Source organism: Phyllostomus hastatus, unplaced genomic scaffold, assembly GCF_019186645.2.
Source record: "Phyllostomus hastatus isolate PE091 unplaced genomic scaffold, TTU_PhHast_1.1 phas_contig_16, whole genome shotgun sequence".
Classification (NCBI taxonomy): Eukaryota; Metazoa; Chordata; class Mammalia; order Chiroptera; family Phyllostomidae; genus Phyllostomus; species Phyllostomus hastatus.
In genome coordinates this window covers 17,257,733-17,284,834 of record NW_025333643.1, presented here as the reverse complement: position 1 = coordinate 17,284,834, position 27,102 = coordinate 17,257,733, and the positions used below count along the sequence as shown (strand labels likewise).

The 27,102-nt window shown below is 38.3% G+C and overlaps 1 protein-coding gene across 6 annotated transcripts in view; it reads left to right on the top strand.

The window, feature by feature from the left end:
• FHIT (fragile histidine triad diadenosine triphosphatase) overlaps window positions 1–27,102 on the top strand; it is a 1,461,545-nt gene that overhangs the window by 577,241 nt on the left and 857,202 nt on the right. Inside the window, exon 1 of one of the 6 annotated variants that reach the window (XM_045832309.1) lies at window positions 10,500–10,564. The exons of the other annotated variants lie outside the window; for them this stretch is intronic. The gene's annotated coding sequence lies outside the window, so the exon portion shown is untranslated. Of the gene's footprint in view, window positions 1–10,499; window positions 10,565–27,102 lie in introns of those variants that run through there. 6 annotated transcript variants of the gene reach the window in all.

The window sequence follows — 27,102 nt, the reverse complement described above, 5'->3', positions numbered from 1 at the left end:
GGGAGGTGGGGATAAGTAGGGCAGAGAAGAGTGATGGGGGGAAAATGGGGACAACTGTAATTGAAGAACAGTAAAAAAAGCCACACATGCAAAAAAAGAACAATGTTTAGAGGGAAAAGTATAGCTGTAAACACCTATATAGCTTTAAATCAGTAACCTATCCTTTAATCTTAATAAACAGCAAAAAGAGTAAAGTGAACCCAAAACAAAAGGTACAGAAATAAAGATCAGAATAGAAATTAATGATATAGGAAAAAAAAGAGAACATCAACAGCAGCAAAAGTTGTGTCTTTGAAAAGTTCAACAAAAGTGACAAACCATTAACTAGACTGACCAAGAAGAAAAGAGAGAAGACTTAAGTTAACAAAATCAGGGTAAAAGAGAGGACATTATTACTGACCTTACAGAAAGAAACAAGGTCATAAAGTAAAACTATTAAAAAATGTGTAACAACAAATTCAAAGAAATGGACAAATTACTAGAAAGACGCAAGCTGCTAAAACTGACTGGAGAAGAAATATAAAATCTTAAGAGACCAATAACAAGTAACAAGATTGAAATTACCAAGAGATTGGTAATTTGCAAAAGGCCCACCAAGAAAAGGCCAGGTGCAGGTAGCTCCACTGGTTAGTCTAACAAACATTTAAAGAAGAATTAATACCAATTCTTCACAAACTATTCCAAAACTAGGAGAGACACTTCCTCCACATTCTATGAGGTCCATAGTATTCTGACACCAAACTAGACAAAGACATCAAAACAAAAGAAAACTACAGACAAATACCTCAAAATAATATAGACACAAATATCCTCAACAAAATACTAGTAAGCTCAGCAACATATAAAAGGACCTATATACAATATTGTCAAGTGGGATTTATGTAGGAATAAAAAGTTGGTTAAACATCTGAAAATTAGTTAATCCAATATACCACATCAATAGAATAAAAGACAAAAACTACATTATTATCTAAGTAGATGCAGGAAAAAACATTTTAAATTTAACATCCTTCATAATAAAGACTCAACAAACTAGGATAGTAGGGAACTTCCTCATTATAATAAAGAGCATATACTAAGAATCCACAGTTAACATCACACTTAATAATGAAAGACTGAATGTCTTTTCTCTATGATCAGGAAGGAGGCAAGGATATCTGCTCTCACTATTGTACTAGAGGTTATAGCCAAGACAGTTTAGCGAAAGTAAGAAAGAGGAAGGAAGGAAGGAAGGAAGGAAGGAAGGAAGGAAGGAAGGAAGGAAGGAAGTCAGGGAAGGGGAAAAAAAAAGAAAGGGCATCCAGATTTGGAACATAGAAGAGAACCTAACTCTATCTGCAGATATCATGATCTTGTGTGTAGTAAGTCCTAAGGTACCTACTAAAAACCACTGGAAATAATAAACAAGTTTAGGAAGCTTGCAGGATATAAGATCAATATACAAATGGCAGTTTTATTTCTATGCTCTTGCAATGAACAATCAGAAAAAGAAATCAAGAAAACAATTCCAGCCCTGGCTGGCGTAGCTCAGTGGATGGAGCGCGGGCTGGGAACCAAAGTGTCCCAGGTTCGATTCCCAGCCAGGGTACATTCCTGGGTTGCAGGCCATAACCCCCAGCAACCGCACATTGATGTTTCTCTCTCTCTCTATCTCCCTCCCTTCCCTCTCTAAAAAATAAATAAATAAAATATTAAAAAAAAAAGAAAGAAAACAATTCCATTTACTATGCTATTAAAAAGAATAAAATACTTAGGAATAAATTTAATAAAACAAGTGCCTAACATTGTTGAAAGAAAAGCCCTTAGTAAATAAAAAGATATTTTGCATTCATGAATTAGAAGACTTAATATTTTTAAGATGGCAATATTTCCTGAAATGACCTACAGACTTAATGCAATCCCTATCAAAATCCCAACTGACTTCTTTGCAGAATGGACAAGATAATTCTAAAATAATGGAAATTGTGGGGGTCAAAAATAGCCAAAATAATCTTGAAAAAGAAGTACAAAGTTGGAGGGTGTCCTGATTTCAAAACTCACAAATCTAAAATAATCAAGATAGTTTGCTACTTGCATAAGGATAGACATATGGTTCAATGGAGTGGAACTGAGGTTCCAGAAATAAACCCTCACATTTTTTAAATTAAATTTATTAAGGTGACATTGAGTCATAGGGTCATATAGGTTTCAAATATACATTACTATCATACATGATTTATATACTGCATTGTGTGCCCACCACCCAAAGTCAAATCATCTTCCTACACCATATATTTGGCCCGCTGTACACTCTACCATCTCCCACCCCTTCCGTCTGGTAACCACCATACAGTTGTCTGTCTGTGTCTCTGAGTTTCCATTTTATATCCCACATATGAGTGAAATCATAGTTTTTAGCTTTGTCTGACTGACATTTTGCTTAGCATAATATTCTCAAGGTTTATCTATTTTCTCACAAATGGTAGTGTTTTATCTTTTTTTTGGCTGATTAGTGTTCCATTGTATACTATGAGGCCTATCCAGAAAGTATCTAGCCATATACTGTGAAAAAGAGATATTTATTGAAGAAGATAGAAGAAACATTGTACATAGGGCAATGACACCTCAGTTCCCTTCAAGGTAGGAACCTTGGGACCTCACACAGTTCTCCCAGTCACCATCAGCTGCCCCATCATATTTTCCTGAATCTCATAGTGGGTCTGAAATCTCTTCCCTTTCAAAGGTGATTTTAGTTTTGGGAAAAGCCAGAAGTTTCAGGGCACCAAATCTGGGTTGTAGTCAGGCTGAGTTACCTGGGTGATTTGATGTTTCACCAAAAATTCTGCATGAGATGTGATGCATGAGCAGGCATGTTGTGATGAAGCTGCCAATCACCAATTGCCCATAGCAGTGGCCTTGTGAATCGTCCAAATAGTTTTTATGAAGGAATGTTCAAGCTTAATGCAAAATATAATGCAATTTCATTGCTCTACTTGCTCAGTCATTTTGAATGCAACAGCCACACAGTACACATGCTCACTCAACAGTGTCTACCACCCCCACTGACTAGTACAGTGAAGTCATCATTGTTCACACGTGCACATTCCAGTCCACTCTCCTTGGCTGCCAGGTGACATTGATGTCATCCAAACTGTTCTCTTTATATTAACAATGGTTGGATTTTTCTGGACATGCCTTGTATATGTACCACATCTTTTTTATCCAGTCCTCTATCAAAAGATACTTTGGTTTTCTCCATGTCTTGGCCACTGTGAATAATGCTGTAATGAACATAGGGTTACATATCTTTTTGCAATTAAATCACATTTATTTTCACTGGTTTCCAACAGGGCTTCTAAAACAATTTAATAGAGAAAGAATAATATCAATAAATGATTTGGGAGGAATGGATATCCACATGCAAAAGAATTCAGCTGGAGCCCTACCTCACACCATATTCAAAAATTACCTCAAAAATTGATCAAAGATCAAAATGTAAGAGCTAAAACAATAATTATTTTTTATTTAATCTTTATTGTATTTTTCCATTACCTTTAGTCCACTTATACCCCTCTTCCGCCCAGCAATCACCACACTGTTGTCCATACCCATGAGTCCTTTCTCCTTTTTCCTCAATCTGTCCACCCCCTAACCTCCTTCCACCACTAGCTGTCACATAAGTGTAAACCTTCCTGAGTCTAAATCATGAATTTTTAAGACACGTTAAAAGTACAAGCAACAAAAAGAAAAATAAATTAATTGGATATCATCAAAATTAAACCCTTTATACTTCAAAGATTCCATCAAGAAAACAGATAGACTACTCATAGAATGAAAGAAAACATTTATAAATCATATGTGATGAGGGAGTTGTGTATAAATACATATTTAGAAACATATACAACTTAATAATTTAGAGACAACCCAATTAAAAGTGAGCAAAGGATCTGAATAGATGTTTATCCCCCCAAAAAAGATATGTAGTCAATAAGCCCATGGAAAAATGCTCAAAATCATTAGCTACCAGGGAAATATAAGTCAAAACCATAATAGATCACACTCACTGGGATGGCTATAACCATAAAGAGAATATGGAGAAATTGGAACCATTATACAGTGTTGATAGGACATTTTAGAAACAGTAACTCAAGAGGTAGATGTTAGACATAGCGCTATATGTATAAATTCAACAATTCCACTCCTATATACATACTCAAGAGATGTGAAAACATGATTCCACACAAAACTCTTACATGAATATTCATAGTGGTATACATCCCCAAAAGTGTGAACACCTCAAATGTCCATCACTTGATGAATGGATAAATAAATGTGGTATGCCATTTCAATGGAATATTATTTGGCAATAAAAAGAAATAAAGTATAATACATGCTACAATATGGATGAACCTTGAAAACACTATGTGAAGTGAAAAGAGCTAGTGAAAAAACACCACATATTTGACAATGGAGAACCCTAGTATCACCTCCCACAGGCATACTTAAAACTATTAACATTGCTCAGTAATTGTTTTAATATTCTGTGTTTTCTTTTCTTATTCTGTTTGCTAGTTTATTTTTTGTCTCCTTGATAAACTCCTCTCCCATCCTTCTGAAAAATTTTGGTTTGTCAATCATTGTCAAATCCATTTTTTCTCTCTATTCCTATTACCCTGTTCTTTTTCAGGTTCCTATGTTTTGCTGAGATTCTGTACCAGTTTCCTAACTTGACCTCCTGACCTTCTGTCCAGTTCCATTCACATATATAGTAACTGTAGAGATTTTTCTAAACTGTATATCCAACTTTGTCAATCCTCTGCCCTAGTTTTCCATATATATACAATATATATCACTGTCAAGATGAAGCTCAAGCTTGTCAATATGGCTTACATATAAAGCCAACCCTTCCTGCTCATCTCTGACCACTTTTTGCTTCTTGCTTTATGTTCTGGCAGCATTGAACTTCATGAAGTTCACAGTGGTTGTTGCCTTCACCAACTATCCATACTACTTCCTCTCCTTAGAATGATCTCATCAAATTCAGCCCCTTGACTTCAATAAGTCATAGACTGAACAGCTCTTCTGACCGTGCTGTGGCTGAGTCTGTTTCCCTCTGCATTATTCTGACATTACATTAAGCATGTGTTGTCATAACTATACTTTGATGTGTTGTAGGATATTTTTTAAGTAAAGACTGTGTTTCTCTTACTGTTGTACAGCACACTGCATAATGCATAAGAGATACTAAAGGAAGAGGAGAGGAAAAGGCAGAGAGGAAGACACTGGCCCTGAGAGAAGCCTTTACTTGGCTTCAGACAAGTTAAAGACCAAATCAGATAGGACAGATAGTTATCTCTTCAATGTTTTCCAAAGACACTCTGATATGTGTGTCTTCCTTCCTCTCTCCAGGATTTTACTCCTGTGATAATTCATTTCTAATTACTATTCAATTTGTGTATTTCACCTGTAGTTTATCCTCATGCTTGTGCCTTCTTTTCTGGGTTAACTGACTCTATGGATCACCCAAAGGCTTCCACACAGTAGTCCTTCATAAGTCATGGAGGTTCTGGACTAACCATTGTTATCTGCAGTTGAGTGATGCAAAGTAATTATGCAGTGCTTAATTCAGGACAGTTGCAGCCCAACACCGATAAAAAGGACACACGTTTTGCAGATGAAACTGAATAGGGTCTCAATCGTTGTTTTATCATTTATTACCTTTGTGACTGTAGCTAGATTACTTGATTTCTTTAAAGCCTTGGTTCTATCTGTAAAATGGGAACATAGATTTATATAAATACTACATAGAATTAAATGAGTTGGCATGTAAAATTTGGAGAACACTACACAACACAAATGATCTCAAGCAAAGAGGACTTGTGCTTGGCACTGGGACTACAATGATGGTATATTGATCACAGAAAGCAAAACTTTGATGTCAAATATATCAAATAGATCCAGCCATGCAAGGACATAACAAAGCAGATGATTATTTCTTTCTCATACAACAGTTCAGCAAATACTTGTGTGTCTAACTATGTGCTCCAAGTGCTGGGTTAGGTACTGCAGATAGGGCCTTGAATAAGGCAAGCTAAATCTCACAGAGCTCCTAAAGATGGGCTCTATGGGGAAAGGTCTGTCTTTGTTTGCAGTCACTCACTGGTTAATGAGTATATGACTGTCAAGAGCAACATTGCCAAGTCATGGGTGGGTACACCCTCTGAATTACCTGAATGTTGTATCCCTGCTAGTTGGACAGAGGTGCCTTATGGGGCAGTTAGGTGGATAGGGTACATGAAAGGAGAGAGGATGTCTCTTTAGAACACAGAGCTCAGAAATGTGGCAGAGGCTGAACTGATGCAGGATAAATAAGATCTTGGAATAATGCACTTTTTTAACCCCTGCAGCACACAGACTCCACTTTTTCAGGAGCTTTGCATTTTAAAGCCAGTGTGTCTTCCATAGGACCACCCCCAACTCCCACTGCCCCACAAAGCCAGAAAACCAAATGAACAGTAACAAAAATCTCTGAGAGCATTCAGGGGCCTTAAATCCTCACGAAGTATAAATTCAGTGCATTAATGCAATCAGCCCAGGCTGAGGTGTTGACATTGAATTTATTTGCATTACTTAATAGCTTATTTCACAACCCACTCAGAAGCTCCTTTTTCTGTTCAGTTGTGATTACTATGCTATATTCCCTGCAGATGAAATTCATATAAACACTGGATTTACTATATATCCCCCTCTGCTTTTCTCTCACTTAACAGTGTGTTAGCCCTGCCTACCACATGACAAAAAAAAAAAAACAGTTTCCTTAAGCAACTGTGCACCAGATCTGTAAAAACCCTTAAGGAATACTCCACCTGATTAAATGTGGTTCACTTTAAGAGAAGGGAAAACTGGAGCCATGATATTGAGTAAAATGCAGATACCATCCTTTCCCTTATGGGTGTAAATGGCTCTTGCATCCAATTTAGGACCACGAGGAAAGGCCAATGGGGGCTTGTTACCTGTGCAAGGTACTTTGCAGTGGCACCATGAGACTTGGATACTTGGCTGGGTTTTGAATCTCAGCTCCATTGCCAAACAGTCAAGTCACTTTGAGCAAGTTACTTAACCTCCCTGAGCCTCAACTTTCCTGCCTCTAAAATGGGTTAATAATATAGGGGCTATCCCTGCATTATGTATTGCCCTGCATTGCATATTGTGAGGGCCAGAATCCTTATTAAAAATAAAAGGGGTTATTCTCTTCATACAATGGACACTCCACTGGCATACTGACTGTGCAGTGAAGGGTTGATTCCCTCCATAATTTAGCTCTCAGACTATGTAGCTTATTTTAATAGACTAATTCTTTTTTATCTTGACTTGTCAATTACCTGCCAATCTTGAAGCATTTCTAGAGTCCCTGCTATGTGCCTGCTCATCACTGTACAATGCTCTGGAAAGACAAAAGAAGTTTCAGTTTAGAGAGTGCCAACCCTGGGAATGGATGTTCTGGAATTTTTCTTTTTCACATAATGTTCAACATGATCACTAGTGGATGGTGGATGTGTGCCTATATGTAAATTAGTGTACAAAAGAGCTGGTTGAAAGTTATGCCAAATTATTAATAGCATTTATCACAGGATATGAAAGAGAATTGGTATGAAAGAGTCACTCAGGACTTAAATGTTTCAGTCAGCAGGCTTCTGAATAGTTTAAGATTTTTGCAACAAGAATATATTCCTTTTTTAAAAATTAGCAGACTTTTGGGGAGGAGTTTTAAGTTAACAGAAAAATTTAGCAAGAAATCCAGAGATCCCATATACCCAGTTTCCCCTATTATTAACACCTTGCATTAGTGTGATGTGTACATTTATTACAATTGATGAGTCAGTTTGATGCCTTGTTATATACCAAAGTAGTTTACATTAAGGTTCACTCCAGGTGTTGCACATTCTACGGGTTTTGATAAATATTTAATGACAGGTATCCAACACTACAGGATCACACAGAATATTTTAACTGCTTTAAAAATTTCCTGTACTCCACCTTTTCCTCCTTACTTTCCTTTCCCCAAATCACTGGCAACCACTCATCTTTACTGTCTCCGTAGTTCTCATAGTGACTTTTCCAGTATGTCATATAGTTGGAATAATACAAAATGCAGCCTTTCCAGATTGGCTCTTTCACTTAGCAATATACATTTAAAGTTCCTCCCTGTGTTTGTATGGCATTATAGCTCATTTCTTTTTAGTGTTGAATAATATTCTGTTGTCCAGATGTACCACAGTTTGTTTATCCATTCACCTATTGAAGAGCATCTTAGTTACTTCTAAGTTTTGGCAGTTATGAATAAAGCTGCTTTAAACATCCACACCACATTGTCTCAGTATCGGTAGCTTTGCATTAAGTTTTAAAGTTTGGTAGAGTCAGTCCTCTTTGTTCATCTTCAGTGTTGTGTTGGATATTCAGGATCTTTTACTTTTCCAGATAAGCTTTAGAATCAGTTCGTTGATATCAATGGATAGCTCACTGGAACTTTTACTGAGATTACATGGAATCTGTAGATAAAGTTGGGAAGAACTCGCACCTTGACAATATTGAGTCTTCTTATCCATTTACATAGAATAGCTCTCCAGTTTTAAAGATCTGTCTTGATTTCTTTCATCAGAGTTTTGTAATTTTTTTCATAATAGATCCTGGGGTATTTTGTTTGATTTATACCTAAGTATTGCATTTTAATATAAATGGTATTGTATTTTTAATTTCAAATTCATTGTTCATTGCTGGTATATTAGAAAGTAATTAACTTTCATATATTAACCTGATATACTGAAACCCTACCACAAATGCTTATTAGTTCTAGGAGAATATTACTTGTACAATTTTTTGAGGAAGAAATCAAAGGGGGTAGAGGAGAAAACTTATCTAACATACTTATATACATCATAATCATTAAAACATAATGAAATATTTTGACACCAGGTATAGCTTTTGCAAATTTCCTATAGTGGCTTAGATTACTTTTATTTATATATACAAATGTGGGGATTCATATAATAAATTAAATAAAGAAAAAACCAACATGTCTCAGTAGAGCTTATAAGAGGTGTGGTGTATAAGTCCTGTAGACATCAAAACAGGTGACAGTATTAGTATATATAAATATTTAAATCAATTAATAGGCAAATAAAGCATGTGAAAAAGAAGACTCAGGGGTGTCCAACCTGTAGCCCGAGGGCCACAAGCAGCCCAGGATGGCTATTGATGCGGCCCAGCACAAAATTGTAAATTTACTTAAAACCTTTTTTTTGCTCATCAGTTTTTAGCGTTTGTGTATTTAATGTGTGACCCAAGGCAACTCTTCTTCTAGGGTGGACCAGAGGTGCCAAAAGGTTGGACACCCCTGCTAGACAATGATAGTTCCAACATTCAGGACTCAGTGACAACAGCAATATAGCGGTAATGCCGTTAGGAACTCAGAGACACATCATAGTTTAGTATAGAAAGCAGGGCCATGTGGAATTATCCACTCCACTCTCACTGACTCTTGCAGTGTATGACAGTGAGAAAGATCTCCTTTGTGAACCTTGTCTGACTTCTGAAGGATAGCTTCTCACCTCTTTTGCCTTCCACATGTTCTCACTCTTCTCTAGTTGCCAGACTCCACTCAGAACACTCAGGAAAGAGGATTCTGTGAAATGTAGTTCCTGTTGTCTGCTTTGCAATGCAGATTTCTAAGAAGGGGTTGGTGACTCAGGATTGACAATAGATCATCCAGCACATGTGTACTACTCATTTGTATAACTGGGATGTCCTTTCCCCAAAACCTTGACTTCTCCAAAGTCTGCTCTATTTTTAAAAACATGTGCAATTATTTTTTCATATATAGCCTTAACTGAATTCACCTATGAGGTAAAAGTCATTTCTCCTTTTATAGTTTTAAAGCATTCTTTTTTATACCTCTTAGAATATATAATTGTATTTTACTTTGTATGAGAGTTCTGCAGAATGTCTCTTTTCTCTATTGGGTTAGAAGCTTTTTGAAGATAGAGATTATTTTTTTTATGTCTGAACATACCCAGAAGCATCTGGCAGAGTGTCATGCACATAGTAGGTACTAATCAAATATTTGCTTAATTAATTAATGGGTAATATTACTTAAAAACTGTTATGATCCACATAAGCCACTGTGTAGATGAATTGGAACATCCCTTTGCTCTAATGACTGTAACTAAAATGAATATTCCATTTAAATTTCTAATTTATTAGCCCTTTTTACTGTAGTAGCCTGGTGGTTTGCATTGGTCATTAACTTTCTGTATAGAGTCATGAAACATTAGTGCAGACTTGATGCATTCAGCTCGTAGAATCAAGTTTCCCACACGATCATACCCGGTGTGTCTGAGAGCAGCTGAATGGCTCCTCTAATGATTCTAGAACACCGCAGTGAATGACAAATTACTGGTGTCTAATATTATATGATTGGTAAAGGACTGTTATGTACTTTACTTTCATCCCTCCAGGAAGGCTGGATTATTCTCGAAGAGCAGATTGCCATATGAAAATGCCAATATTTATTCTCTGTTGATCCAAGGTAACAATTCAGCAACAGTCATTTAATATAAGACACTCATATTTTTTTTTACAAATCAATAACTCGTTAGGGAGAATGACTCCTTAAGGTACCCTGTTATGATGGAGTTGACCTTCTGGTCCAATAGGGTAGATTTAACAAAGAATTTCTTTGCTGTCAGTCCTCATTATAGTCTAAATAGAATAGGTGTTCTCTTTTATTTTGGCTCCCAAATTGTTTTAGGTTATTTTTAAGTCTCAGAACAACAGTTCTGTTCACAAAGTGATATTAACATAAAAAATTCAGATAAAACCTAGAAACATCTACTGAGTTTCTCACATGGTGCCACCATTTAATTGGCCCACCTCCTTTGTGGAATTAACAAAGCCACAGTTTATCACTTTGGTTTTTGCTTTTCCTCTAGGTCTTAACATCCATCTCCCAGGTCTGTTTCCAGTTCTGGCTGCTTATTAGTGCTGCTTCTTTGCTTGCTTGACTCTCTCTCTTTTTTCTAACCTGCACCACTTCTGCCTGATGCTGTTTTCTGCTCTGCTAGTTTTCTGCCAACCTTTTGGTGACACTCTTCCAGGACTTTGTTGATCCTGTTTGTGGACCTGCACACACTGTCTCCATCCCTGCTTTCTACTTCATTGCCTCCTTCTTCCAGGTGGCCTGTCCTCACCTCTGCTGTGTAACACCCTGGAGCTCCCAGCTGCCTCTGTCTCCCTGCCCCTCTATGTTGTGCTGCTGGGGGGGTGGGCAGGGGGGTGAGCTAAGAGCCCCTTAGCCCTGGTGGCTGCCATGGTGGCTCTTAACGCTTGGGGGCTGGTGGGCAAGTTATGTAAAGCTTGGACAAGGGAGAATGAAAGAGAAAGGCTAGAGGGAATGATGAAAGAGACCAATAGAAAGAAAGAATTAGAAGTTAAAGAGGAGGGAATGGGCAGAGAAGGGAAGGAAGATGAAGGGCAAAGAGGATGGAGAGTACAGGAAGGAGGCAAAGGCTGGAAAGTAGAAAAGGGGAAGGTATTTATAGCCAGAAAAGCTATTCAAGGCTCTGTGAAAAGGTTCTCTTCACTCAAGAGCCAGGGTTTTCACATGCATTTGCTAAACCTGAGCTTTAGTTGCTTTGTACCATTGTGCTTTTGACTTCATTCTCTTGACTCCTTTGTTATCTACTTGCTCCCCAGCCTAACTCTCACAGCAGGGTGACCCCCACCTTTCCTGACCATCTCTCCCAGCCTTGGCAGTGTGGGCTGTCTTTGCTTCCCCTTCACTCTGCACTCACAGCCACTGTAAAGGTTACATTTTTCTTGTGAAGTGTGAAACCATCAGCTACTACAGATTTTGGCCAGAACTCAATCTGAGGACTCTTCTAATTTAGGGATGACCTTTATACTTTGTAAGGGATGGGGTGGTGGGGGGGGGGCAGCAGGGAACGGGGAGAAGAAGCAAAAGCAAGACAGTAGAGTGATAAAGGGGAGGGAGGTGGGGAGGGCTGGGGGTGGTGGACTGGGATGAGAGTAAAAGGCAGGAAACTGTACTTGAACAACAATTAAAATTAAAAAAAAACTTAATAAAATAAACAGGTTAAAAAAAGAAGAAAGAAATTTCTGGAGAGTTTCAGGGTTGAAATCTCCTAATATTCAGAGCCATGTCCTGGAAGCAAGATCCCCTTCTTATTTTTATGTAAGTAATGACATTTTGATATTCTTGACTCAATACTCAAAACGGCAGTGAGGGTAATAGAGTCTATGTCATAAAGTGGGGATTCCAAATAGATTTTATCATTCATGCCAAGTATCATTTGCTGCCAGCAGTTTTCTGAGGTGGTGTTGAAAGGCCTCTGAAGGTGCTGTGTTTAGACACAATGGAAAGAGTTCTGTGGTTGATTAACAATGTCTGCTATAACAGGAGGATGTGTGGGAGTGATGTTCTGTGTGCCATGCATTTGTTCAGCTAGTTTTAAAGTTTCTGTAAGAACATTTGTTATTCTCCACAGAGAGATATTTTATAGTTAGCCAGAAAAGGATGGTGTCCCTAATTTCAGAAAATCTGGAAATGCAATGATCTTTCACCACCACCTAATTCATTTTCTTCAGCTCTGACATGGGTTACCTGGCTATGAGAATGGGCCAAAAGTTGATAAGCAACAGATATACATCTGTCCCATGTTAAAAATTATCCAATAACCAAGTGTTTATCCTCTACTGTAAAGGCAGGGCACACAGTTCCTAGTTACAGTACAAGAGGATATTTTTTGTTTTAATTTGGTTCTATTGTTCAGCAAGGTCAACTATCCTTTGGTGGAGCAATTTAGTTTGTGCTGATTAGAGAAGGTGAGAAGATTCCTTTGGCTTCTATAGCAGACATAGTTTTGCTGTGATGATGTGTGCATTTTCATAGAGTCTCAGAGCAGTAAGGTTATTTAGATAGCTCTCAAGTCACATGATTTGGAGAATAGAGATCAAAGAATATGTGACTTATTCATGGTTTCACTTTTAGTTTATAAGTCACCTTTCTTTTATATAAATAATTCACCTTCATCTTTGCCCTCTCTTCTCTTTAACTGCTTTTCTTTGAAGGCCATGGAGATCTCACCTAGGCTGCCAGTCAGAGATGGAGCCTTAGGTTTGCATATGGAGCCATAATTGGCAGGTGCCATTTCTGCATCCCATTCAGTAAATGACAGTCATTAGGTAGAGTAGGTGACTGTTACGTGAGTAATGGGGCATCTTGCCACGAGCTTTGAAGCCAGGAAGATCAGGAACAGGGCTGGTATCAGGATCCCTTGTAGGAGCAAAATAAGGGAGTCTTATGTTACTACCTAGGACAGAGCTGCACTGCTCTCCACCCCCATTGCACACACACAGGTAGCCTTCACTGACTGTCATCCCTGTGGTGTGTAGGTAGAACAAGTTTAATAGTTCAGTACAAGGATGAAACCAAACTATTAGAGAATTAATTCTATGCAAGCATCTTCTGATAGCCATCTGCTCCCTGGTAGATGGTCTCAGCGATGGGGTAGTGACATTCAGATAGATCTTTGGATCTAGTCTAGAATGCACCTGAAAATTAGGAGATACTTGTCCTACTATAAAAAAAAATGCTTCAGAACTGCCAAAATACGATGTAAATAATAGCTATTGCTCTGATGCCAATGAGTAAACAATGGTTTCTTTTCTCACCTGTGTAAGAAGTTTGAACTATTCCTTCCTAAATGTCCTATTGTGTATTTCCATGATAGTTGTCTTCATCTTGGTTTAAACATACGTATCTACATAGGCTGTTTTGTTGGAAGGCAAATCTAGTCATCCTATTTCTCATTGAGCAAACTGGAGTTTGTTTCAACCTGAACATCCAGTGTTGTGTTCCAGGTACCTAGCCACATGGCTGGCCTACTGTAGGTCTCAATGAACATTTGTGGAATCAGTGAACCTCAGCAGGATGAGAAGAAGATCTTGACGTGAGCAGTACTCACTATGCTAAATAAACCTCAGAGATCCCAGTGGTCAAAGAGAAGTTGGACCCATTGGCTAGAGACTCATGACATTATGTTATTTAATTCTCTCACTAATGCAAGGTTAGCTGCTAGGACTCTGATTTTTACAGGTGAGGAAACTGAGGCTTACGAGTAAGTGGCCTGAAGTTTATAAACACTGGACTGTAGCCAGGGTCTCTGTGATGTAAAGCCACTCTTCTCATCATCACACCATTCCTGCCTTGAAGAGAGAGGAGCAAAGTTCTCCTGACTGGCATGGAGAGAGGGTGCTATGCCCTTTCACAGCTGAAATGACAGGGAAGAGCAGAAGAAAACTTCTGGTAAATTACCTCTTAAAAATATATGGCAATCTGTCCTCGCTGGTATGGCTCAGTGGATTGAGTGCAGGTCTGCGAACTGAAAGATCGCTGATTCGATTCCTAGTCAGGGCACATGTCTGGGTTGCAGGTCAAGTCTCCAGTAGGGAGTGGGCTAAAGGCAATCACACATTGATGTTTCTCTCCCTCTCTTTCTCCATCCCTTCCCCTCTCTTTAAAAATAAAAAAATAAAATCTTTTTTTAAAAAGAAAAATATATAGCTGTCTAATAGAGCAGCCTTGAGGCGTTTTAATTTTATTATTAATATATATTTTTTAAAGTTTGCTGTAGTTGTCTGAGCCCTTTCAGGCAGCACCATGTGGATCCTTCAAATGTTTCATGTTGATTTTGTGACTGTCCCTAATAGTTCTCTCAAGAGACCAAAATAAGGTCAACTTCTTCAAATAATTACATGGGACATTGGAACCAATTGTAGCCATGTTCAAAGTCTCCTAAAACACTCAGACTTTTTTTTTAATACTGCTGTACCTCATTCTCCAGGGAATTGTGTGGAAACTCTAGCATGAATTATATTTCAGGGCTATTGAGTCAGACTTTTTGCATGTGTGAATTTATTGTTGTTTCTATTTCTGTACTTATTCCTTAGAACAAAGCCCTAAAATCATTAATTAATAGAAACTGTGCCAGTAAATGAGGCACTGAACAAATATTTAAGTGAATCACAAGACTATCTGGCAAATGAAGGGGGATACATCAAGAAACATATAACTTACAGTTGGCAATTAATAGACATTCCTAACTGTTCTCTCACCATGATCTGCAGGGCAGTTTAATAGAAACAAAGTACTTGGGGAGTGCAAGTGATATGGTTTTGACCCAACTAAATAAAACTCATATGCATAAATATAATTAAAATAATAATGCATTTTATTTACTTGTGTGGTGTCTAGCTACAGCTGTATTCTAGCTGCTTTGTAATAAAATTAAAGCAGCCTATTAAATACTGATTAGCTGGTTAGAGACAGATCAGATTATAGCACCAATTAAAATCATTGTAGAACAATGTACTCAATCAATCTATTCTTCCTCCTGCAAACAAGGACTTAGACTAAAGTTCTTTATTAGGTAGGTGTGCTTTGAGTACATAGCACATTGTTGTGATGTGAAGAAGCTGTTCTCTGTTTGGGAATGAGACCTTTGAAGTACATTCCAGCTGGGGACACCACATAAAGAAGGGTGCACAGGTGGAAATGAATGGGTGTGTCATATGTGGGGTTGGGTGATACCTGCCTGACCTGAGTGGACAGAATTATGAAGAATGCTTTTCCATTAAAAGCAAAAGGTAGAACTCTATGCAGAAGGGAGGAAGAAGCCATAGGTAGTACCAGGATAAAAACAGTGCTGGTGGATGTTTTGGATTAACAATGATGGACATGTTAATGCCTCCCATAAATAGGGAAGGCTTGAGTTCACACAACTATCAGGTGGAATGCAATTTTCTTTTGAGAAGGTTGGGAAACAGGATCTAATCATGCATCAGTCCCCAAAGTGGCATGATAGTCATCCATGTGCTATCCAGTTTTTGCCATATTTGTGTTTGACCTGTTTATGGTATTTATATACAAGACCTGCCTGAAAAACATCCAGCCATTTTTAATGGAATGAGAATGGTTTGAGCAACATTAATGTAACCTGACAGCCAAGGAATGCACATGCAAAAACAATGATGACTTCACTATACTAGTCAGTGGGGGTGGCAGATGCAGTTGAGTGAGCACATGTACCATGTGGCCATTGAATTCAAAATAACCAAACAAGTAGAGCAATGAATCTGCATCAGATTTTGTGTTAAGCTTGAATATTCCTCTGTGAAATTATTTGGGTGATACAGAAGGCCACAGCTATGGGCAATTGGTGATTGGCAGCTTCATTACAACAATGGGCCTGCTGATGTATCACATCTCATGCAGTTTTTTGGCAAAACATCAAATCAGCCTGACTACAGCCCAGATTTTGTGCCTTGCAACTTCTGGTGATTTTACACCTTTGAAAGGGAAGAGATTTCGGACCATCAATGAGATTCAGGAAAATAGGATGGGGCAGCTGATGGCGACTGGCAGAACTGTATCAGGTCCCAAGATGCTTGCTTTGAAGGGGACTGAGGCGTCCTTGTCCTACCCACAAGGTTTCTTATATCTTCTTCAGTAAAAGCCTCTATTTTTCATATTACATGGCTGCATACCTTCTGGACAGACCATGTGTGTAATATATTAATATATTTAATATTTCTTTGAACCACTTTTAAAATATAAATTGTGGGGGGACTTTGCTCACAGAGCCCCCCAGCAGCCATGGATGATAATAAATAAGACTACCAAGACATGATCTGCTTAGGGAGGAAAGTGGCCAATCTCTCAAAGGAGAAGGGCCAGGATCCTGTCCCTCAATGGGCTTTTATTGGGTTCAGTTTATATGGGTTGCACAAGAATACAGGTAAAGCTCATTAGTCATTGTCAGGCAGTAAGGATCAAACAATAGATAACATACAAGGAACTATGAGAGCTTATTCTGAGTTAGGGTCAGTTAGCTAAAGGGATATAAAACTTGGGGAACAAACTCATTTCATGCTTGGACCCTTATCAGAAAATTGAGAGCATTCTTAGCAAAGCAGGTTTCACAGGATTTTATGTATTCTTTCTCAGGCCTGATCGCCCTGGGGAACCGCCTGTTCCTGCCCAGGGCTGCACTGCCCTCCAGCATTGTTTCAGGCTTAAGTAAGGCAGGGGAAGTACAGCACCCAAGAGATTAGGAGACTTCTCACAGATAGAATGAGGACTCAGGCTATATCAAGGTCGAGGGGTGAGGGTCTATCACCCCCTTTTTCTATAGCTCCCCAAGTCCTTCCCTCAGGGCTTCTTTGTGACCATGCCTGTCTTAGGTCATTCATCCTTTGAGGACTCTTACCCATCATTGGCTAACCAGTCAATTGCTCAGGGCCAACAGGGTGAAGTAAAAGGAGGCAGAGGTGGCACCCCTGCCAGGGAGATAAGCTTTGTCTCCTTAGTGGCTTATGGTCCCAAGGTCTCTCACTCAGCCTTAGCCACGGGGTGGCTGGGGGGTAGGGGGGCAAGTTACAGCTTCTGAAACCAGGCAAAGGGGTTCCCAACAATAAATTTCTTTTTAAACAAAACTGTCACCATTTTAAGTGGGAATCATGCCACCTATCATGAAGAGAAGGGAAACACAAAAATATTCAGTGAAAGTAAATTATCACAAATTAATCCAAGGTAGATGTTGTAAGGTAGATGTCTCCTGACAATGGCTCTGAACCTAAGGCCTATGCTCCTTTTCTTAAAAAGGGAGATTTTCCATGTGTTATAAGGCAGCAGAGTAAGATATGTGGCACCACATTGAGACTTTCTCCTTGGTATAATAAAAAGCACTGAACAAGAATTTCAACAGAAATAAATTTTGCATTGCATGAGTCAATATTATTTAATGCCACCTCTCAGAGGTGCCTAAAGTCCTCTCCTGTGTGTCCATAGTAGTGTGTGCCCACCTTTGGGGACCTACTCTCCTCTGAGACCAGTCTGGACTAGTGGTAGGTGAACAAGGCTCATGTTTCAAACCTACCGTTCACTGTGTATCATGTCTTGATTTTACCTTCTCTTAGCCAGATCATAGGAATATTTTTTAAGAGTTCACAAGAAAATACCTGTGCAAGGCCAGAGCTGCTGGGTGGGTGAGTCTATTAAATTCTGAGGGTCAATGTTCAGGAGTCCATTGCCTCACCTCTTTTGTTTTCTCTTTTCTTGGGAGCAGTTACTGCCTGCAGGGGACACAGGTCTGTTCTCTCCTCCAGAGAGAAGCTCAAACCCGGCAGGAGTGGGCCCATAATTTTTAATGAGAGGGTTAAGGTGAAAGACTCGAACATATTTTATTTACTCTATTGTCAGTCAAGACATTCCTCTCCCTCGCCAGGCATAGGGAACAACTTCAAACAATCACTGGGAGAAAATTTCAGCAGGAATAGGAAAAATAATTTGAACCTGTGGGTGTTACCCTGGACAGATTTACACATACCAACCTCTGGTCTAGAGGTCAAATTATTGAATTTATGAATTTTATTAGTTCTAAGATATTATAAATTATAAAGTACACCAACAATGTAATAAGACTTATTGGAAAATTTAAAAAGAAAATTCTACATTAAATATGTATATCACTTAAAAAGAACCCACATTTATAAATATTAAAATGTGAAGAAAGATGGCTACTTTAGAATCAAAAAACAGACTCTCATGTCCTATTTTTTTTTTTACCATTTTAGCATCATCCCATTTCTTTGGAGTCTCATCTATTCATATGTCACTCAAATATTTGGCCTCATTCTCTCTGTTTATGTGATTCTGACTGAATTGCAAAGCCAAATAAGGATGTACATCATTTGGGATTTATTTTTTTTTTGTATGATATTTTTTCATTAGCATAAAAATATAAATTCATGGCACTGGGATGAAGCATGAGCTGTGATATTGTCGTGATGACATTGGGCCCAGTTCCCAATTGGCTCAACTCCTTTTTTTTCTGGAAAATGCTCACACACACATACATGACACCAAAGGAAAACTAACTCATCTTGTTATTAGCTGGGTGTTTGGATATTTGCATGCATGTAGAACCTGGGCGAGTTGGACTGAATGTTTGGAGAATGCCTTTACCTTCATTAAGGGTACTTCACTGGCCTGGATCCAGGCTAGACTGTGTATTTCTCTTATGACCTAATTGAGAGTCAGATCTCACTGTAGTAATGGGAGGGGCGGTCAACCCAGAGCACTGGAGGAAATGCACCAAGAGGAAAAGAGCGTGTTTACCCCTGGCTGCTGATGGTTCACACTGCTTGCCTCAGGCATGCTCAGGCTGGGGCACTATCCCCAGGGCTCATGGCCACTGGAACTAGAGGCAGAAAGAAATTGAGAGGGAAAGTGAAAATCTTATTGTCTGCAAGAGCAGACAAGAGAAAAGATGGACGTTACACTGCACACATCTGAATGCTCTGTCCAAGGAAGCAGGGTACTCTGAATGGAGCTCCTTTGCCCCAGGAATGAGGGGATTACTTGCCTTTAATGCTCACTCATCATGAGAAGCTATAAAGAGAGAGGGGGCAGGAAGAGGAGAAGTCTACTTGAGTACTGGACTAGAAATTCAGCATAGAATGGACATGCTCCTCTGTCCATCCTTTCTGTTTCTCCTCTGATTTTCATAGAAACTAAAGTTTCTGACCTCTTGCTCAAGAACATATATTTTTTACAGTCAAATGCTTTTCTGAACTTGTAAGATGAATACAGAGTCATAAACATGTCATTAGAATGGATGTTAGAATGAGAAGAGGGAAAAATTGAATAGGGAAAGAGTGATTTTGATCTATTTGCAAAAGTTGAAGTCATGATGTTTACAGTTTAGGAAACTGTAGTTCTGGCAACATTTACTCAGTGTCCAATGAATGTTCAACACCTCTGCTACCTCAATTAAAAATAATCAATCTCTTTCACATTGATGAGTTACTCCAAAAGTAACCACTGATTATTCCAACTTCAGGAGAGAAGATAATGTACTTTTAATTGGGGGTAGATGGAAGAGGAATACAGAGATGAGTTTCCATATCCTAAGAAAAGAATTTACCTTTCACCAACCCTTGCAGACAATAGACATGGAAATGTTTGCTTCTGAAGGGACTCACTTAGGAAATGCCTTCTTAACATTCCTAAAACCCCATGAAAATTACTGAGATGCCCATCAACAAATCCAAGTCTCCTATTTCTGTGGACTGGGAATCTATATCATGTTAAAAAAGAAGCTGTTGTTTCCAGCCCGAGAAAGAAATGACATGGCTTTGTGGTGTGGTTATTGGTGATTACTTACTGTCCTCAGATACTAAAGTGGCTATCATAGAAGAGGGATTAAAATTTATTCTTTCCAGTCCCTGATGACAAACCCTAGTAATAGAGAAGCTTGTTTTAATTTGAGTTAATTGCATGGTAGCAAATAGAGAGATCTACCAGTGGAATGATTAGCCCTTAAAAGCTGTTATATTTCCCATAGTGGAAGGATTCAAGAAGATTTTTATGTTCTTTGGAAGCAAGTAGCAGAGACCAGCTTGGGCTAACATAAGATGAAAATGGAACTTATTAGAAGACTAAGAAGAAATTAACAGAATCAAGATGGAGGCAGGAGGATCAGACTCAGAAAGAGGAAAGGTATCAGGATGGAGTCTACTTGGCTATTGAGGTGCATTGTTATAGGGAGGACTGAGTAGTGTGTCATCCTACTTAGGACTCAGAGCCCTGGAAGAGAAGGGCCAGTAGGCTGAGCTTAAGTCATCTTTTGTCATCTAGAGTGGGGCCAGTGGAACATCTACCAGAGGTCTCCAGGAATCCCTTCAACTTCAGTAGTAGGGGGAGGGGGAGGGCACCCAGTTTACCAACCTACAAAGACTGCCTGCAATAGGGGAAATCCTCCAGAACAGAATTGGGATGTTGTTACAAAAAGGAAATAGGAGCTGAGGAGCCAAAAATTAGCAAGCAATGTTTACTATAGAAATTGACCAAACATCCATTATAATACCATAAAGGAGGATTTTTCACTGGGCAGGGAATGAGGTAGAAAGACTTGGTCCATCTGGCTCTAGTAATACTCATTGGCAAGATGAATATATTCTCTGAAAGATTAGGGTTTGGGGCCCCTTACAGGCAGCCAGATAAACTTGGATAGTAACATCTTCTGGTTTCCAGATTCTATCTGGTATTTGTTTCCCTTTGGAGGTTTTTATCTGCGATAGAGTAACCAAATACTATGTCTTATAAAAATTGGCATGCCCAAAATCTTGGAATTCTTTATACACTTCTCTTTTCCTCTTACCCATTTCCCGTGATAATAAGTATCTAAAGTCTACTTCAAGCAACCTCTTCAAAACTCTCCTAGGCAAAAATAGTCATCTCTCTATTATGTCCCCACACTACTCTCTGTACACACCTCTAGCAGAACATAGATCAAAATTGTCTATTTGTTGTTTCTGCCACTGGACTGAGAGATCCTTGATGCAGGAAACTTGTCTTTTATTACCATAGTTTTAACACACAGCACAGAGACAAGGAGATGAAAAAATTGAATGATAAAGTAATAGTGAAGAGACCTCACAGAGTTGGATTTTACACTGGTGCTTCTCTCACTGCTTTCTCAAATAATCCATAATCCATATACTTCTTGGTCCTGAGCAATGTGAATATTTGATCCCCTGGTATCTGTCAGATGGAATGTTTCTCTGAGAAGCTGAAAGCATTTTACTCTATTGATTTGTTCTTACCAGAGCTGAGCTGTGAATGGTAAGCAGGCATTTGTTTCTATTATGACTGTCAATAGTACATTTTCAAATCACTTTTATCACAGTGGTTTTCAGGGAGTACACCTTTAATTTACAAAGTCAGATCCCTAGAACTGAACTGAGCCAAACCAAACCATAGTAAACTATACAACCTAAGTTTTCAATTTATGGACATTATTATTGGGGGAAATTTTCTTCCTTTCTGGTTTAGATTATGTGTACCTATGTGTCTGTGTATGTCTGAGTACAGAATCCTTAATTTAGATACAAACAAAAGTTTATACCTAAGCACAAAATCCTTTAAAAAAGAAACAATTCCAACTAGAATGTTTTAGAGAAAAGAGAAATTACAAGCCAACAGGGAAATCTGAATGAGTCAGAAAGCTCTTGTTTCAAATAGACTGTGGTTAGGTTATGTACACTCTGAATACTGTCTTTCCTTATTGGTTGCGTAATCTGTGAAGTGGGGAAGATAATAACAGAATGTAATTTATAGGTTTGTTGTGAGGATTAAATTAATTTATTAGCTCTTGGATTACTCTCTACTCTGCATAGGTCCAGACATCCTGGACAATAGTAGAGGGGAGGAGAGCGAGAGAGAAGAGATCTCTTCAATGCCATAGCTAGCCACATAGGACACCATGAGCATGTACCTCCTTGTTTCCTACTTTATGCTATTTTCTACACAGAGGATAAAATAATGAGTGGAACAGGGCTATATGCATCTGTATAGTTTGCTACCTATTTTGATTTGGTCAGAGTTGCCAAGTCACATTCAGAATAGGAGTTCTCTTGAACGTGCCATTTCAACCTGACACTTACATACTGAAACCAAATCTTGCCTCTTCAGTATTTAATTATTTGTGGCAAAGATACATCTCAAGCTCCTGTTGTTCATCACCCTGATGGTGTTGTGCTCTGTGTGTGGCCACATCTCTAATTATTGTCCTCTTTATTAGCAGTGATTTTATCTCATTTCAGTGGTTGAAATCCTGTTTCCACGACAACCAGAAGTTGGCCAAGGTATTTGTATCTAAATAGTCTGAATCCTGCTATAGTCTTGATTCCTCTCCCTTTTGTGGTCAAAGTATTCAATTAGTTCCATGATTCTGCCAGCTGCCCCTGCTTGTGTTCTCTCTCTACACAAGGTCATGCTCACTTGTGCAGTTCCTCTAAATATCTTGCATTTCTAAATGCTAATCTTGATGGCTTTCTCTTCTACCACACAATGGATGCCCATCGTGATCAGGACTTCCACTGAAAAGTGTTATTGACACAAATCATTTGAAACAGTGCTTAGCACATAGTAGGCACTCAGTAAATCTGAGCTGCTATTAATCTCATAATTATTATTACTCATTACACATTCCAGTTATTAATCTCATCATTATTATTACTCATTCCACATTCCAGTTATTCCGAGGATTAAATGATAAAATATTCATAAAATGTGCTAGTATATTACCTGGAACATTGTAGGCACTCAATAAATGTTAGGTACAGCTAATTAAAGGAGGAAAAGCCATAGATTTACTTAAGAAAATGAACTATAGCATCTCCTAAGTTAATTACCTTGGTTCCCTTTTGCTCATTCATACCTGCTGTTCCCTTTGGCTAGAGTGCTTTACCACGAGGATGTGTTTTTAGAATGATGCCTCTTTGTCAAGAGGTACTTCATAATATTTGATTATCAAAAAAGTCACTTATATTCAGTTACTAAGTCTGAAAAAGTAGCATCATATTTCATTTTAGAGTGATGATTGTATATTTTTACAAGTGGATTTTGCCCATTCCTCCACCAGGGGTGCTTTACTCCTTTGGACTTTAAACCATTACCTCATTGGCAAGCAGTTCTGGAAATCTCAAGCTCTAGTGGACCTTTCTGCCTCTGTTGGCAGGGTATCATGACCTGTTGTTCACGTTGTTCTTGCACAAGGACACCTGGCTGAGGGAGCCTGAGTGGAGACTAAAATCTCTCTTCTCTTATCTCATTTGTTTAAAAATTTCTAGATTAAGGTCATACCATTTTGCTGATTGTATAGATACTGGTAAAATTTTGACTAAAAAATGTTAATTAATACTGATTTTATACAGACAAGGAAGGAGGGTGGGAGGGAGGGGGGAGAGAGAGAGAGAGAAATACCAGTTTATTTCTCCACTTATTTATGCATTTGTTGATTGATTCTTATATGTGCCCTGACTGGGGATGGAACATACAACCTTGGTGTATCAGGGCAGCACTCTAAACAACTGATCTAATTGGCCAGCATGATGCTGGTAAAATTTTTACATTTAAAAATGCTAAATCATTTCCTTGCTATTTTCTGTTAGTTTTTTTGAGGGGGGAGGGTAGTATGATTCTATGCTCCTACTTCACTCAACTATTAACATACAACAAATAAAGTGCTTTTTAATAAAAATGAAAGAAAGCAATTATTTTCTGCTTAGTTTTTTTATCAGTTAAATTTTCTTGGTTACAAGCAGTTGTTCAGTTTGAATAACTCAGGCAGAGAAAGTGAGGTTTGAGAGGATGCTGGGTAGTGTATGGAATTATCATATCCTGAAGAAGAGCTGGCACTGGTGCCCCAGCAGGACAGATTTGTGGATGTTGGGAAGGCCCTGGTCATGAGGTTACTGAGTTCTAAGTACCTACTGGGCATGAATGTGAATAGCAGCCCTATCAGTGCACAAAGGAAGGGCTGTTCTCTTAAAGCAGTGGTGCTTAACAGGAGCGATTTGTCCCCTTTCCACTTACCACCTTGGGACACAGCAATGTTGAAGATATTATGTGTTGTTTTTACTGGACAGATGATGCTACTGGCACCCAGTGAGTTGAGGACATAAACATCTACAATGCACAGGACCATGCTCCACAATAAAGACTCACCAAAGACTGATCCAAAATGTCAACACGGTTGAGGTGGAGAAATTCTGTCCTTAAGGGAGGGAGTTTCGGTAGACAAGAACAATAGCTGTTCATTACACTCTTCAGTGGGCATATGAACATTCACATTAATCCAGGAAAGTGTGTGCATATATATACTGGTTTCATTCAGACTTGGAATATTGTGTCCATACCTCCTTTTTCCAACTTGTCTTTTTAACTGAAAAATTAAACATTTTACTTCCTTGTAGGTATAGTCACTGAGATAGTGTCTTACTCTTGCACCAACACTCAGAAGTCAATTTTAATTCACTAAATAAAGTCATTTTGATCTTCCACTTAATGGTTAAGTTTGTTTGTAACTCTAATGAGGTTCATGAATTTAGATCCCTACATACTGGTCACCATACAAAATATAGAACACATTGATTTGGTAATAAATATCAGTTTTAGTGCCATACACAAAGGATTTTATCTTTGAGCCTCCCATCCTTTGGGCAAAAATAATGGATAAGAACTGCCTTTTGTTTACTTAATCAGTTGGTGGTTGCGGGTGGTTCTGTTCCTTGTGACTGACAACTAGCCATGTGATTGTGGACAAGTCACTTAATCTCTCTAGACTGCAGTGTCAACAACAGACATATTTTGAAATGAGTGTGGAGGAACAGAAGAGCTCCTGTCCATCCTGGCACCATGGACTTATGCTATGTGAGCCACATGGGCTGGATGGGCTCTTTCTTCTGGAAGGCTGAAGGCAGGAAGCTTTCTGTTTTGGATGGATCTCCTAAGTTTTCAGTAGATACCCCAGTGCCAATCTTTATGTAACTTCTCTTTTGCCAGTATGGCCACAGCAAGATATAATGCAGCATTGCACATTACTACATTTGAATAGATTTTAAATGAACTTTCTCTAAACAGATAGAAGAAAATTAGAACCTTGCTGAGGAAATCCCTAGGCAGACAAGGACATCTGTCGGTGATTTGGCAGAGCTGGAGCAGTTTCCTCAGATGGCACAGGCAGTTTCCCACAAAATGTGAACAGTATGTTTGCTAAAGGCAAACACAATCGTGTTTGAACCTCACCAACTTCTCTCAATTATAAGGAAATGTCACTGTCAATTCTCTAATGCCTCAAATGATCCCCACCACAAGTTCTTTTAAAAAAAATAAAACTCAGAAGTTTGATTCTTTGAAAAGCTATTGAATACCATACAAGTGTCTTTCTGCAAGCTGTACACAAAGCAAACTTCAATGTGTTTCTCAGTGTGGATAATGTGTAAAGATGTTTATCTTTATTACTTGCTAGCAGTATGGTATATCATTATATAAAGCTGATTTGTCTTTTACTTAAACATTTAAAAGGCAGTTTTTTTTCTTTGCTCTTGTGACAAAATGGAAGATTAAGTAACTTTTGTTGCCCAGTGGAATTATCTATGCTCAAAAACTCAACCTAAATTAATTTCTGTTGGCAAATTACATTTTTAAGTATTATAACCATTCATTTTGGGAAAATTAATATTCCCTGTGAATGAATAGTTTAACCAAAATGTGATAAGTTTATTAATAAGCCTGAGAGGGGAGAAAACCCAACTTAAAAAATTGTTGACATTTTGCTTAATGGTTACCTTACATGTCAGATTTCTAAGAAAAATACACATTTACTCAATTACTATCCATTAATCTGGAAAATGTCCTCTCTTTAAATTGTTCAAAAAAGAAAACACCCATCTAATTGTTATGAATGTTAACTCCCTGTGTGCTCTGCAATATGAAAGCTGGAATTAAATCTCTGCTGTGTAATTTGGATGGTAGGTGCTTATTATGTATATCTTTTCAGACCTTTTTAAAATTTTAAGATGAAAGGATGATCTAAATATCCTTAGTTCTAATGCCAATTTCTGTATGAAGCCTTCTCTACACCAACAGCTGTGGATATTCCTTTATATTGCACCTCCTTGTATTCCTTATTTCTCTGTCTATGTCAATCTAGTATTATTGTTATTCCTCCCACCTACTAGACTGGGGCTTCTGATTCAATATCTCTTGGTTGTTTTAACTTCTTCACATACAAATTGTGTAGGTTGAGCCTTTGGAATTTCAAGATGATGTCCTGATAAAGCAAAAAGAATGAAGCTTTGTTAGGTTGATAATATAGATTTTAAACAGTGTGGTTACCTTCCATTCAAACTACATTAAAAGGGGGTTTTATGGATTACCCTTGAATGTGAACACTTGATGGTCTTAACCTCCTGTCATTTCTTTGGTTAGAAACAGGATTTATGCTTAACTTTGATCCCTATAGAATCTAACCCCTCATCTGTCATGGAGAAAGAGCTGGAATTTCCTTTTGATGGTGATTATTTTCTTACTTGACTCTTGGAGAGTGCTGTAGATATGATTAAAAGTGGGTAAGGATTCTTGAGTTTGAAAGACCAGAGTTCAGGTCTGGTTTTACTGATTTCTAGATGTAAGACTTT